This window comes from Ambystoma mexicanum, chromosome 5p (assembly GCF_040938575.1).
Source record: "Ambystoma mexicanum isolate Mex_15411 chromosome 5p, UKY_AmexF1_1, whole genome shotgun sequence".
Lineage (NCBI taxonomy): Eukaryota > Metazoa > Chordata > Amphibia > Caudata > Ambystomatidae > Ambystoma > Ambystoma mexicanum.
Window position 1 is genome coordinate 1071611810 of NC_090930.1, and position 15058 is coordinate 1071626867.

The window sequence follows — 15058 nt, forward strand, 5'->3', positions numbered from 1 at the left end:
GTTGCGAGCTGCCCCAAGCTAGAGCATGCTGGATGATGAGAACGTATGCAGGGATTCCCAGACCACCCAACCTGCATCACCACACTAAGGCAGTAGGAAGTCACAGGAGAAATTAACTCTTTTCCACCCCTACTAATGGGCAGAAAGTATAAACTGGCAGTCCTAGAAAGACTAACCCACCCACTAACCCTACAGCAAGCCAATGATATGATATGATATGATATGATATGATATGATATGATTGTTTATTTAGACAGCGCCTATGCACATTTTTTTTCAAAGGGCTTCATGGCAAGGGAGGGAACAAGGGAAAATACAATGTCATTCTTACAGGCCATGAACAACAAGAATGTGAAATTAAGTATCGTACTCGGCCTGACGACATTTCAGATAGTGCAAGAGCTAAAATACAGATAGGAAGGATATGGGAAACAGACAGGCGACTACCGTACTAGGCCTGACGACATTTCAGATAGTGCAAGAGCTAAGACATAGATAAGGAAGGGAGGGGGAGAGTGGGAAGGAAATGGAAAAAGACAGGCGACTACCGTACTAGGCCTGACGACATTTCTGGTAGAGCCGGAGACTAACAAGAGGTGAGGGAGGGGGGAGGAGAAAGGAAGGAGAGGATCAAAACAAGCGACAATCGTACTAGGCTTGATGTCATTTCAGATAGTGCTGGCTGGGGGGGGGGAGTAAAGGGAGGAGGGAGGAGACAAACATTTGTTGCTATCATACTAGGTCCGGGGACAATTCTGATAGAGTAAGTGCATAGAAAAAGTAAAGGAGGGCGGGAAGAGAGAGGGAGAAGGGAAAAGGGAAGGGAAATATATAAAATGCAGGTGCCAACCTTGAAGCTGTATTTCTGTGAGTTTCCAATGCATCTGAACTTCAAAACTGAAATGTTCAGCCAGTGGGTCTGCATCACTGTTCTCATCTGAGGCTGTTCCTGGTATGGCACACAGGGTACAGTCACCAGGACTTTCATCTCAACCCTTTTATTATAATCATTACTATTATTATTATTATTATTATTATTATTATTATTATTATTATTATTATATTTATATTTATTGAGTATGGACCTAGATTCAGGAAGCACTTTACACTCATAGGGGGAAGAACACAGTGAGGGGAGCAGAGAAAAAAGGAGCAGGGAGCTAACAGGCGAAGGTAGGCAATTGGCAGCATGGAGGGAAGACAGTTGGGAGCAGATCGCTGAGTCTCAGGTAGGGTGTGGAGTGCAGGGTGTATGAACCTAGATGTTAAGGAGCAGCCATTCCAAGAAGAGGAAGGTCTTGATTTCCTTTCTGAACTGTAAAAGTCTGGGCAAGTCTGATGTTGACAGGGAGGACGTTGCAGAGTCTTGGAGCATGGACAGAGAAGGCCTGTCTTTTGATTCTTTCCTTCCTGCATGTTGTAATTCAAGTCTGCACATTTCCTTACTTCTGGTGGATTGCAGGCCTCCGGAGATGCTGTGTTTCTTTGTGAGGAAGCTTGGGGACTTCAGGATGACATACTTGGAGATGATGCAACAGGATTTGAAGATAATGCGGGCTAGCAGTGGGAGCTAGTGCAGTTCGATAAGGGTCGGGTGATGTGGTCGAATTTGCAGAGTCCTTTAATGAGTCTTGCTGCAGCATCCAGGACACATTTCAGGGGTGCCAGGTTAGTCTCCGGAAGGCCTTCCAAAAGGGCATTGCCAACTTCTAGGTTGGAGAGGGCCAGGGCTTGGACAGCAGATCTGAAGTTGTTTTCTCGGATGAAGGGCTTCATTTTCTGCATTTGAGAATGTTGGTACCAGGCCGTTTGTGTCTTTCTTGCTATGTGCTGTTTTAACGTGAGGCGTCTGTTGATGTTGAACCCAAGAGGCTTAGCACAGGGGGCCAGCTGGGGTGTGAATCCCTCGAGGTTCATAGCAGAAAGACAGGTCTGGATGGCAGGGTGTTCAGAGTTGTTGGTCAGCAGTAGGAATTCGGTATTGGAGGGTGTTTAGCTTCAGGTAAGCACGTCACATCCAGGACTGGATCAATGTGAGGCAGGCCTTGAAACTTTGCATGTCTTCGATGGCGGATGTTTTGAGGTAGATCTGCGTGTCATTTGTGTATTGGTGAATGTGGATGTTGTGTGGAGGGACGAGGGTTCAGGGCAGTTCCATGTAAAGATTGAAGATCACAGGGACAGGATGGATCCTTGAAGGACTCCACAGATGATGGGTAGAGTTGGTGATCTGGAAGAATCAATTTTTACAAACTGTTAGCAGTTTGCAAGGTAGCATTTGAACCAGCTGAGGATGATCTCACTGATCCCCATGCAGAAATGTAGATGTCAGTCAGTGTCTGGTGGTCTCCTGTGCCTACTACCCCTATTGGTGGGTAAGACCATTTAGGGAGGGAACCCTAGGGCACCCAATACTCCCCTTCACTATCCCTGCAATGCAGCTGCACACAGCAGGGAGATGGGGCTGCCCTTAACCTTTAAATGTACTCCTTTCCATAAATATTATGTTTTCAGAGAGCAGTTCAAGCTCCCAAGACAGACCCAGAATTCCAACGTATGAAGGGAATTCTTTCCATTCAGAGAAAGAAAGTTACAACACAAGTAAGGAAATACAATCTTTCTAGTAGCACCGGTGGAAGGGGAGCAGTTTACATTGTGAGACATACCCAAGCAGCCTGCAGAAGTCCCACAGTTACAATGTTGCATATGAACAACGTGAAATTGATTCCTCATTAACGTCCAAACACAGAAAATAACTCACACCTTTCACACCACATCGTGGGGTTACAAACTTGCTGGTTCTCCAAACCAAAGGATGGTTACAATTAGCAAACATCCTCCCCTGATTACCAAGAGGTTTTCAGACCACTGAATCACATTCTAGCAGAGCAGAGGGACCCAGGCTCACACAGATAATACCAGGGGTTCTATGGTAAAGGACAAAGACTACAGAGCTGCCCATAGGACCTCATGAAATCCAAGATGGTGACATACCTTCCTGTAACAATTGGCTAGCCCCCTTCCATACCACATGACCCCCAACCCAGGTCCTAATCACAGCCAAGTAACAATTTATGTGCAGAGATATCAGCAATACTAATAAGCACCATCTCAGAGGAGGAGAGACCCTACTATATAAGGCAGACAGCTCGGCCTGGAAAGGTGATGAGTTTGAGTAAGATTTGGAGGATGAGGTAGAGAATGGTGAGAGAGAGAATGACTCAGAGGTAAGCAGAAGGTGAGAGCTAGAGTTTGGAGGGATAATTTGGAGGAGGTTGGAAGGTAAATTTGGAGGAAGGTGGAGCAGGGGAGATGTGTCGTCAGAATGAGGAGAGTTGTTGTGGAGTGGAGAAGGTTTGAGCAGAAGAGAGATCTCATCAAAAGTAAAGGAATTGTTGGGGAGTGAAGGAGGCTAGCGGAAAAGAGAGTTAGCATCATGGGAAGAGAAGTTGGATAAGAGTGGGGGAGGTGAACCATCAGAGAAAGTGTTGGGAGAGACTGGAGGAGATATGTCAAGGAGGTTGGAGGGAGAAATGTGCATCCACAAGAAGGGGCATCACCCTCAGTTGAAGAAAAGTTGTGAGGGGGATAGAGGGAACAACAGTGGCTGGGGGAGAAGAACTATAGGGGAGATAGATCTATGAGAGCTGAAGGGGTGGGAAAGGAGCAGGTAGCATTAGAAGGAATGTTTAAGGAGGTTGCAGAAGACCAACCTGCTCCAAGACAAAATCTAGAACTGCTCGGCGGAGATATGAGAAGGTGTAATCTTACAAAGGGTCAGGAAAGATGTCATCATTTGGCACCACAGGGAGGTGCCCTTGGAACCAGATCACCCGTGCAAAGGGATGAACAGTGGATAGGGTCCTTCATGAGTGCACTTTTGAGACTCTGACATGCAGATACTGAGTTGAAGAGGTGGATTCACATCCTGGAGGAGTTATTCATGTTTCCCACGAGCCCAGGATTGGTCATGGAGGTCTTGAGAAATGTTCTCTACTGACGAGTGTTGAGGATCTGGTGATTTTAAGCATTTCCCACTTTCCTCAAAAGGTGGCAGAAAGAGTTTCCAACTGCATAGGCAAGTTTCCATTATGTTTTATTAACATCCATCCTAGACTTTGTTACTTCCCTCTACTGGCCTTTTCTGCACTATGTTACCCCCTGTATGATAATAAAATATGTAAGTTCCATGACGGAACTTGTCTTGTCTTGTGTTGTGTTAAACTTGCCACACTCTGTGACACTCTCCAGGATCATTGTACAGGGAGGGGCATGCCCAATTGTGAACTAATCTAGGAGGTTACTTGCTGCTCCAAGCATACATGAGCATCAACTTGATACTGCATGTGTTTTTGTACTAACATACTTGTAAATGGTAAACAAACGCAAAACATAAACTAAAGTTAATTGTAAAAGATGTTTCAGAAGGTAGGGGTTGAAACCAGATTTGACGAGTTGTCCTTATTCAGAGGCAATCATCCAAACCCTTCACTACCAAAATGATGAATCCTATGCAAGTATACATAAGTTTGCGCACAGTGTGTTATGTCACTAGCCAAAACCTAGCACATGAGAAGTGTGTTTTGCATTTAGTGCAACTCCCTCGATTGAGTAGAGAGGGTGGAGAGTTGATGTTAGGGTCTCTTTAGGCCTCATGGCAAATGGAAAAAGAAACAAATCAACCAAAGGTCACACACACACTTAGACAAAGAATCTTGTATCGGGACAAATGGAGCATTGGTTGGCTGATATAGCAAATGCCAATGACAAGCACTGTATGTGATGATCAATAATTTTTAGAACTCCATCCACTGGAAGACAGCTTAAATCCACCTAGTAAATCTGGTAAATGATAGTTACAACAATGGATGTAATCAGGTCTTTAAGACTCTCCAGTCATTTAAAGTGATCCTCAATAGCTGAACTGTGTCCCAAAACCTCTTGCAAAATATGGATGCGAGGTAATGGATGGATTGAATACCTGCCATGTGCTGTCAGATTTTTGAATCACTGATATGTTCTTATGTACAGATCAGCAGGAATTTTCGTGACACTTATTTAATTTTGGTCAGAGAAAAGAGGATCAGAGTTTTGGTAGACCAGATGAATCATGTGTAGTGCTTTAAATTACTTCTTATACTGGTGTGGTGAATCAGATGAGGTCAACACTCTTTCCCCAGAGGTAGCTTCTCCTCATGTGGCCAGGGGACGGCAGCCACTACCTGATCCTGATCCTGGGGGCGGCTGTATGATGGAGGACCACATGGGAGGCGACCCTCAGGGGGATGACATAGAATAGCCAGAGGAAGTCACATATCCCCCATTCTGTTTTAGGGATGTTCCCTCCATTCCTCATGCCTTGATGGCATAGTGTAACAAACTCCCTCAACCACTTGCTAAGACTAACCAGTATTCCTTAATGCCACATGAAAAACAGCATGATAGGAACTGAGATGTGGTACAGGCAAGGCATAGTACTTATCACTCCTAAAGAGAACCAACACCAGCCTCCTCAATACCACAGGGAAAACAGCATGACAGAAACTGGGACGAGGAAGAGGCAAGGAGTAGTAATGATTACTCCTAAAGAGAAACAACACCAGCCTTCTCAATATCACATGAAAAACAAGATGACAGAAACAGAGACAAGGAAGCGACGAGTAGTAGTGATGATTCCTTCTAAAGAAAACCAACAGCAGTGGTCTAGTTGTTCGGACTCTCAAATTGGCCTGGCTCGATTCAAAACCATGCCGGGAAGGGAAACATGGAGTTCTCTAGCACAAGGTAGAGCGAGATACCGGCAGCATCACAGAAGTCAGAACGGCAAAAAGGCGAGAGAAAGAAACCTGGTGTGCAACGTGATCAGGGCAGTTCTGCAGAGGCTGTGGCAGGATGCAAGAAAGCAAGTCATGCTTTACAAGTGTCGAGGACCTGGAACCCCGACCAAAGACTGAACACCTGTCAGAGGTGCTTGCAGTGGCTGCAAGAGATGCGAGAGCCAGAGAACCACCCAACATGGAATCGGGAAAGCCGCATAAGTGCAGGAAATGAACCAGTGAGCTCAGGCAAAGGGTTGGGACACTGAAGCACTGTTGTGCAAGAGAACACAGGCCCTAGACAGTGGAATTGGGGTCTAAGACCCACAATATCAACTTGGGTAAAACCAAAAGAGAGAAACCATGGGGACACTGTGTTAAGATCTGGCATGGGAATATACCAGATCTTTTGTAAAGCAAGGTGAATTAACTTTTTACAAAAAATACCAAAGACACGCTGTATAAAGAAAGTGCATGAAAGTCCTAGCAGGAGACTATACAGGGTGACATTAAGTGTGTGAACCAAAGTCAAGTGTGTAGAACAAGCTGAATGAAAGTCCTGACAGGTGAGTATCCCAGGCAATGACAAGTGTGTAGAACAAGCTGCATGAATGTTCGGGCAGGAGAGTACACCAGACAAAGTCAAGTGTATATAAGGAACTGCAAAAGAGAATCCCAAGGAAGACCCATGCCCTTGGGGATTTTGAAATGCATTTGAATGAGGAAGATAACCTGGCAGGGGAGAATACCAGGTGTCCTGTGAGTCTAAGACCCACACCAAAGTTGCAGTACAGTTAAAGGTGGATCCCAGGGAAGACCAATGTCCTTAGGTTTTTGAGTTATATTGAATGTTGAAAGTAAACTGGAGAAGGGAGCCATTTCCCTGTGAGTGGATTACAACAGGTAAAACAAAAGGAAGGAGTTGTCCTCTTGAACTAAGAGGAACTTGGATTATTCTTTTGTTTTACATACTGCATTTTCTGGAGAGAAACCTGGAGAAGAGAGTCATTCCCTGTAGCTGTGATCATTGACCATTTGAAATGTTTGTGTTGGATTTGAATATTTGTGCACTTCAAGAAGCAGAGACAATTCCGTTACCACATTAGAGTTAGTTTTGGAGTGTGAGTGCGAGCATAGGATTTTGGACACAGGGCTTATATTTACTTTGGACATCTTGACATTGGACAGACCATTCGTTTTTGTTGAGGTAGGGAACATTCCTCCTAGATTAAAGACAGTGAGGGATTTCCCAACCCCTTTTTATTTTAATAAAAGTCTATAACCATAACCATGAGTCCTCTGTGTCCGCATCTCATTCCTGGCTCTTTACACTGGCCACACTGAGCTTGTTAATTATTCAGCATTTTTGTAAGATGTTCTCTCTTCAATCTATTATTGTTTAGATGCAAAGCTACACAATGTGAATTTATTTTCTTTGCACAGTTTGGATCTTGAACAAGTGTAACTCTTCTAAACTGAAGGAAGGTAAGGCATTGACTAATGCAGCCTGATTGACATATTGACAAAGCTAAAAGGCTATCACTTTGAGAAAGCACTGATCTTTGATGTAAGTGGCTGAGCACCAAGGCTGCATGACTGGTTTTCAGGTGCAGATTTTCGGCCAAGTATAGCTAACCTCCTATTGAGATGACAGATACAGGCCCTAAATTGAATGGTGTTCTGTTTTTGCCGGGGTGGATTCTGCATAAATTGTGGTCACTGCAAGTTCTATCCATTGTTCTTCCTGACACTTTGTGATAATTGCGAAGATTAGAATGATTGAGGATGAATTGTCTAGGTCTTGTTGATCTGTACCAGACATAAGAAAGAGATAGTTGACTTCAATTCTCTAGCCTCAATAATGGAGGCCTGTGTAAAATATGTTCTCAAATATGTGTGTGCCTTTTGGCAATTTGGGATGAAGTGGACAGGAGAAAACTCATCTTTACATCTGAAACACTTCTTTTTACAGATTTCACAGTTTTATCAGAGTGGTTTCAACTTGATTCAAAAGAAAATGTTGTATTTTGTGTAGTTACATGGTTTTGTATACATATTCCTGGTCTGCACCTGTAAAGAGTTCCTTTGTACTGCCCAATTGTTGATAAGGTTATCCCTTGGTTCTGTTTGTGAGTATAGCAATCTGTGGGGTTAGAAGGAAATGTGCTTCAGAGTGATAATAGAGTTCAGTAATTCATACATAATATGTTTTGTTCCAGGCTGCTGTTGCAATACATCTGTATCTGATGATTTGTTTTAGGCATCTGTATGTTATGAGGTCTGCAGTGGATCAGAGGTCCAACTACTCGAGTTCATCCAAGAAAACAATGTGGATCTTGTTATGATTCTCCTGAGTGCCATTTCCAAGTTAGGGGATGGCCCCTGCTGGTCTATGCCTATTGTATTTTCTACTATTAACATTGGAATCCTCAAAGAGCATACTCAGTGGAAACCAGCACAGCCCACAGATGTGTTCACGATACTGTGAAGGTGCAGGACATAAAGAAGGCGCAGCCTCCGGAGTCCGTGTCTGAGGTGTGAAGTTTCCTGGGCATGGTTACATACTGTGGACGGTTCATTAAAAATCTGGCCTCCAGATCAGAACCGCTCAGGGCACTGACAAGGAAGGATGTCATCTGGAACTGGGGCCCGCTAGAACAGGTGGCTTTTGATGACATAAAGGGTGCCCTGGCAGCTGAAGACACCATGTCGTTTTTCGATCCTGCGTTATCGTCAGAGATCATCGTTGACGCCAGCTCATTCGGCCTGGGCGCTGTGCTGACGCAGATTGACAGTGATGGGGGTGTCCGCCCGGTGGCGTATGCCAGCAAGGCCCTGTCCGATGCGGAGCAGCGGTACTCGCAGATCGAACGCGAGGCGCTGGCAGTACTTTGGGGATGCCGGCACTTCTGGCTCTACGTCCTTGGACGCCCGGTGACGGTGGTGACAGACCACAAGCCGCTGCTTCCCATCCTAGCAGGGTCGCCATCCAAGCCACCGGCACGCATTGAGAGGCGGATGCTCGCCCTTTTGGAATATGGAGTCACCTTGGTATACCGGCCAGGGGCGAACAACGCTGCAGACTATCTCTCCAGACACCCTGGGGCGTCCGCAGGAGAAGACCATGACACCTGTGCAGAAGAAGCAGAGGAGCACGTCTGGGTGGTGGTGGAGGCAGCCACGCCGAATGCCATGCCTCCCCAGGAGCTGGAGGCAGCTGCAGCACACAATGAGTGATTCCAAATCCTAAGACACTCTATGCAACAGGGCTCCTGGAAGTCGGTGCTGGAGGCTCTGGTGGGGTGCACACAGGAGGCCAGGACCGGACTTGAGCAACTATGGAAAGTCCGGGAGGAGTTATCGTTCTCAACATCTGGCCTTCTGTTCCGCAGAGATCGGATTGTGGTGTCCCAATCGAAGGTGGACAAGGTGATCGCCCTGGCACACCGTGGTCATCAGGGCACCGTCAAGACCAAGGCACGCCTATGACTGAGGGTGTGGTTCCCTGAGATGGAACGCAAGGTGGATGACTTCGTGGCGGCCTGTGTTTGGTGCCAGGCGGCATCTCCCCTGCAGCGTGAACCTGGTGTCATGATCTCTGCTTCCAAAAGGTCAGGGTTTTCCCAACTCCCTTGGAAGCAGATCCATAACCCAGGTTCCGAGTGCCAACCAGTCCCAATTGGGACCTTTTGGACCCAGCCCTGGCGCCAGTGGCACCAGGCTCATAAATATGCCCAGTCCCAGCGCTGGAAGCGCCGGGCTCATAATGCTTGGGTGGACTTACCTGCAGCAGACCAGGCTGCTTACTTGCCTGCCAGTTGAGTCTCTGATCCTCTTCTGTTTGGAACTACTTTTCCTGTTGGGTGGGGCAGGAGCAACTCCCTAGATTCAGAACACTGGAACTCTTCTGGAAAGCAGGAACTCTTTTCTTAGGCGTGGCTGTGGAAGGAGACACCTAAGCACTACAGGAGGCTATTTAAACCACACCCGATGGATGAATCTTGCTTTGCGTTATTCTGCATCCTCAGCAGCAGAACGCTCATCGTGTCTTCTGCATCTGATCCTGGGCCTAAGGAAAAAGGCTTACCATTCTGAATCCAGTCTTAAGCAACACCTATAAAGACAAGAAAGAACAGGTTAGCATTACGGTCTTCAGTGACAGCTCTTCACTTACCTGGTCCATCGGCTGTCACCAACGCCTCGCGCTGCATTCCGGCATCTGAAAGACAAAGGCTTACCTACTCTTCGTGCGCTCCGGAGGTCTTCACACTGCATTCCGGCATCTGAAAGACAAAAGCTTACCAACTCTTCGCACGCTCCGGAGGCCTTCGGCGCTGCATCCCGCATCTGAAAGACAAAACAAGGTGCGTTTAAAGACATTGGGGAACTTTAATACTCACGTGCCATTACTCCTTTCCACATCTAACCCAGTGGGTATTCCGGCACCCTGCAGCCGCCCCGAACTTGTACCTGCAAAATAAAAAGACAGTTAGAGTGCATTGTGAAGCAGGCAACAAGCGCTTACTTACGTGCTTCCAGGCGCTTCTATTCATCACACGGGCTCCATCTTCAACTCACTTCAGCCCGCCAAGCGCCATCGCCGGAACCCTGCAAAACAAGAGACATCATTACTAAAGACTTTAAAGACATTAGAATTACTCGAAACTTACCGTTTGTGCAGTAAACGACGGACAGCAGTCTTCTGAAGTCAAGAGGCCTGCTCCCCTTATCCAGTGAAGAAACTGGTTACAGCACCCTGCCTCGAGGCAGATGGAGAGCACGGCGTTCACTTACCTAAGGTGAGAGCGTTAACCTTTGGGGGTTCTACAGGAGAAGAGAAAGGGAAGAAGAGAGAGACATTCAATAACCCAGTTCATTAATCCCACATTTTCTATCTGCAGACATCTTACCCTTCGAGCCAGACATACAGTGCACAGAGGTCCAGCCCAAAGAGCCAGCCGTGTGTTGCATATCACCTTTGAAGATACGGTATACGCCCAGTCAAGACCGGCGCCTCTACGGGAATCAGGTGAGCGTTACACCTGCCATAGAGACAATGCCAAGGGGGAAGCGCCCTTGGGAAATTGTTCATGCAGACTTTGGGTCCACCACCATGGGCACCCACTTCCTATTTCTGGTCGACAAGTACTCTAGGTACCCCAAGGTGGAGTTTGTGGACTCTGTGGCATTTGAGCACGTCGTGGTGGCCGTGGAAAAGGTGTTTGTGGCCCATGGTTTCCCACGCACCCTGTGCTCGGACAACGGGGCGCCCTTCCAGAGCAAACGCTTCTCAGAGCTGATGGAGAGCTATGGGGTGGTGCACAGGAAGATCATGCCCCTCTGGCCCCGGGCCAATGGTGAAGCAGAACGGCTCATGAGGACTCTAAATAAGACCTTTAGAATTGCTCAGGGGCAGTCACTCCAGAGAGCCCTGTACCAGTTTCTGAGGGTTTACCGCACCACGCCACATGCATCCACTGGAGTGGCCCCGGCTGAGGCATTTTTCAAGCGGTGTCCTCCGGGTTTGCTACCGGAGGTAGTAGAGAAAGAACCTGGGATGATCAAGGACCAACAGGTCGAGATGGACCGGCGGCTGAGGATCGAGCAAGAGAACGTTCGGAGAGGGCTTCGCCCGCAGCGGCTGGAGCCAGGCGATGAGGTGCTCATTCGAAATAGGCATCCCCATGGAAAGCTCTCCCTACCGTATGAGCCGGAACCGCTGTATGTCGTCGCAGTCCGGGGATCCATGGTGACTGCATCGGACGGACGGTCTGCGGTAACTCGCAACGTGAGTTTCTTCAAGAAACTGCGGGATCTAAGAACTGATCCACCTCCTGATCCAGACCCAGGAGAGGTCCCTGAGGACGAAGGGGAAACACCCTGTCTGCCTGAGTCCCCGGCCCAGGGCATACCTGTGGAGAGATCACCTGTGCCGGAGGTGAGAAGGAGGTACCCCCAGAGGGCTGGGCGAGGAAAACCTGCTCACCTCAGCGATTACGTGTTGGATAACCTGGCTGATTGTCCTAATGATGAGAACTGTTAAGTAAGGGGACCTGGGTGGATGTCAATAAAGGGGTGTTTTGAACATGGGGTTTCGTGAGATGTTATGTATCGATTTTGGTCTGGTTTGTAGTGTCTAGTATTAGTATTGTTATTGTTCTCCCGGAAAAAGGAGGAGTGTGGCGCTGCCCGATGACCGGGAGCGCACACGGCGGCGTGACGTTGCACGCTGCCGCGTGCAACATAAATAAACGGGGCGTTCCCGGCCGCGGCAGAGCGACCGGGAAGCCCGAACCGAGAGGATGTGTCCGAGTGAGTCCTTCGGGGTCTGGGGCTTACGGAAGGCGCTGGGGGTCCTGACCAACCCCCAACAAATACCTCCAGATTGTTCAGAATGCTCCATACAAAGGCTATCGCTAATGCAGCATGCACACAAAGTCAGTTTATGTACCAACAATTGCCATATACATATAAATACTGTATAATATTAAGAGTAGCTAGGTTATCAAAGCTTTCTCAGAATAAAATCACCATATTACAATTTAAAACAGAAACAAGAGTAAAAAATGTGCTTTCCTTCAAGTACTTGTTTTTATTTGGTATAATGAGGCGATATTACCCAAAGCGGCAGGACGACCCTCTCAGCAAATGTCCGCTGCTGAAGTTAGGGGCCCAAGTGAAGCAAGGTTCCCTTAACGCAGGAGGCGGTGCCGTTACCGACAGTTTCTGCCGCTGGCTCGGGTAGTATCGCCATTAGCACCCATGAGGTTATCTACATGGGTGCTAATGGTATCTTTTTATTTAAAAGAAATGTACCGTTGCTGTCGTCCCTGAAGCCCGTTTTCAATTTTGATGACTGACGTCTTAAACATTGAAACGGACTTCGGGGACAACAGCATTGCGTGGTGCCGGTAAATTTCTTATTAAAAAAAAGATAAAACACACTCTTTGCACCCGCATAGGAAACTGTGCATGCTAAGAGTTGAGGGGGTAGAGGACCAGGAAAGGGAAGGGAAGCAGGTGCTGGTTACCAAGGCCGCTCGGAACACGGGCTTGTGCCATACAATAAAGCCCACATTCCAATTATCCCGATTGGCTAGCGCCCTCCTCCCAGGATGCAAATTGTAATTTTCAACAAGTAGGCAGGATGGCTCCCTCTAGGGGATCATGAGTAATTCCTTTTTAAAATGTTCTTAATAGATCGACATCGAAATATTTTATATTTCTCAGAAGATAATATGTCTGGGCTCTGGCTTTCCAATTAGCTAGCAACATGATAGATTTATTTATTTTTATCTTTGACGCCTCTCTTTTTTTTATTTTACATTTTTGGGGGAGGATTAAATCTGAGAGTTATATTGCTTCCTTCTCTTGCTTTATGTGTGTGTTGTTCTGGAGTGGAAATCCATTTGTAATAAGTTTCAAAGCAATTCATTATGTTTTGATCTTCTTCATACAAGGTTGTGTGTGTTTCTGTGCCCTCAATTTGTTTTAAAAGATCTTGGTTCTTGTTCCCTCTTTGCCCTTACTATTAGTTATTCACTGGTGTTTTTATACTGTTGTGCGTTAAAACGTTTGGAAGTGTATGTAAGCGTTGCTGTTCATTTCACCATAGTGTGCCACTATCTCCTTTTTCATTTCGTGTATTGCCATGTGTAGAATGCATCCTTTCCCTTAGTTCTGCAGTTACTTTAGTAATCTGTTCAAATGTTTTTTTGATTTTGTCCAGCGATGGAGCAAGAACTGATTTTGCCTCCTAAAATAGCTTTGAAGGAGTCCCATTAAATTACAATATTTTGAAATGGACCATGTTTTTCAAAAAAGTCCCTACATTTTAATATGACTTGTTTTTTAAAGAGTTCATCATTAAGCAGTGCTCGATCCAGTGTCCTTCTTGATTCTGTTCTGCTTCTTGTCTGCATTAAAATGTGAGATGTAACTAAGGTATTCTGGCAATATAAATTGGTTATGCATAAAGTTCAAGCTCATGAAAGTCATGATGCATCCCTAGTTTGGCGAGGTGTGTCGTGTGGCAAAGCATAAGGAAAAGACATTGCTGATCAAAGTGATTTTTAGTTTAAAAAGAAGATACACAGATATTTTAAAGTTAAAAAAGTTCTATATTTTTTAGACAGTTGGAACTGTTAGCTGAAATATGGATAGCCATACTCTCTGTGGTAATGGTCACTAAAGGAACATAGGGCTCCAGATTAATGAGGAGATATGGCCCGGGACAGAAGGCCAGCCCTGAAGGTAATGGCCCGCCGCCCTGAGCGGCGAGACACATATCGCCATTAGCACCTGTGTAGTTTCCTCGAAACATACCTTTCCTGTGCAGCCCTACAGTCCTACTGAAAGCCGTAGTCTGTTTTCAGGGTTGATTACTGTAACGTCATCAACATGAAAACGGACTGAGGGACAGCCACACTGCGCGGCCCAGCACTGCGCAGGAAAGGTATGTTTCTTTTCATTTGTTTTTGAAAGAAATACACCATTAGCACCCCTGTGGAAAACTACAGGGGTGCTATGGTGAGGGGAAAAGGGGAGCAGGGAAGGGAAGGGGGCGCTGGTTGCCCAGGCAGCTCGGAATGCTGACTTATACCATACAGTACCGCCCATGTTCAGATCCTCCTAAATGGCTGGCGGCCCACTTCGGGGTGCTAATGATAGACAGAGCCATTCTGCTCTCTCATTAGCTGGAGCAATACGCTGCCATAGTTGCAGAACCCAGTTCAAACCGCTCTCAAGTGGGCTTGGAATTTCAGCTCTAAAAATTAAGTCGTTTCGTTTAAACTTCTTTTTATTAATATTTTGAACAACCAACAAGATAATCAATGAAGTTACAGCAGGCGAGTAAAATTCATGTGGTCTACAGCAAGATTATCAATACAATGCATGGCTTAGCTCATCTATCACACAATATAAGTTACATACAAGACTTTTAAGAGGGTTGTACAACTTCACTAAGATAAACCTGACAATTCTTCCAGAAGTCTCTGGGGCACGCCTTCAGCCTGACATTTCTCTTAATAGGACTTCTTGCTTGCTGCACCAGATTAGGTAGTTCATACACCCCTCCATTGTTGGGATAAGCCCCTTCATCCATGATTTGGCTATACATGATGTAGTAAGTATGTACACCAGCCTTATGAATTTCGAGTCTCTTCTGTTATGTTTGCGTAGGCAGCCCAACAAGCACAGGTAGTCTGTTTTTCCATAATTTTAGGCCACACCTTCTCCCA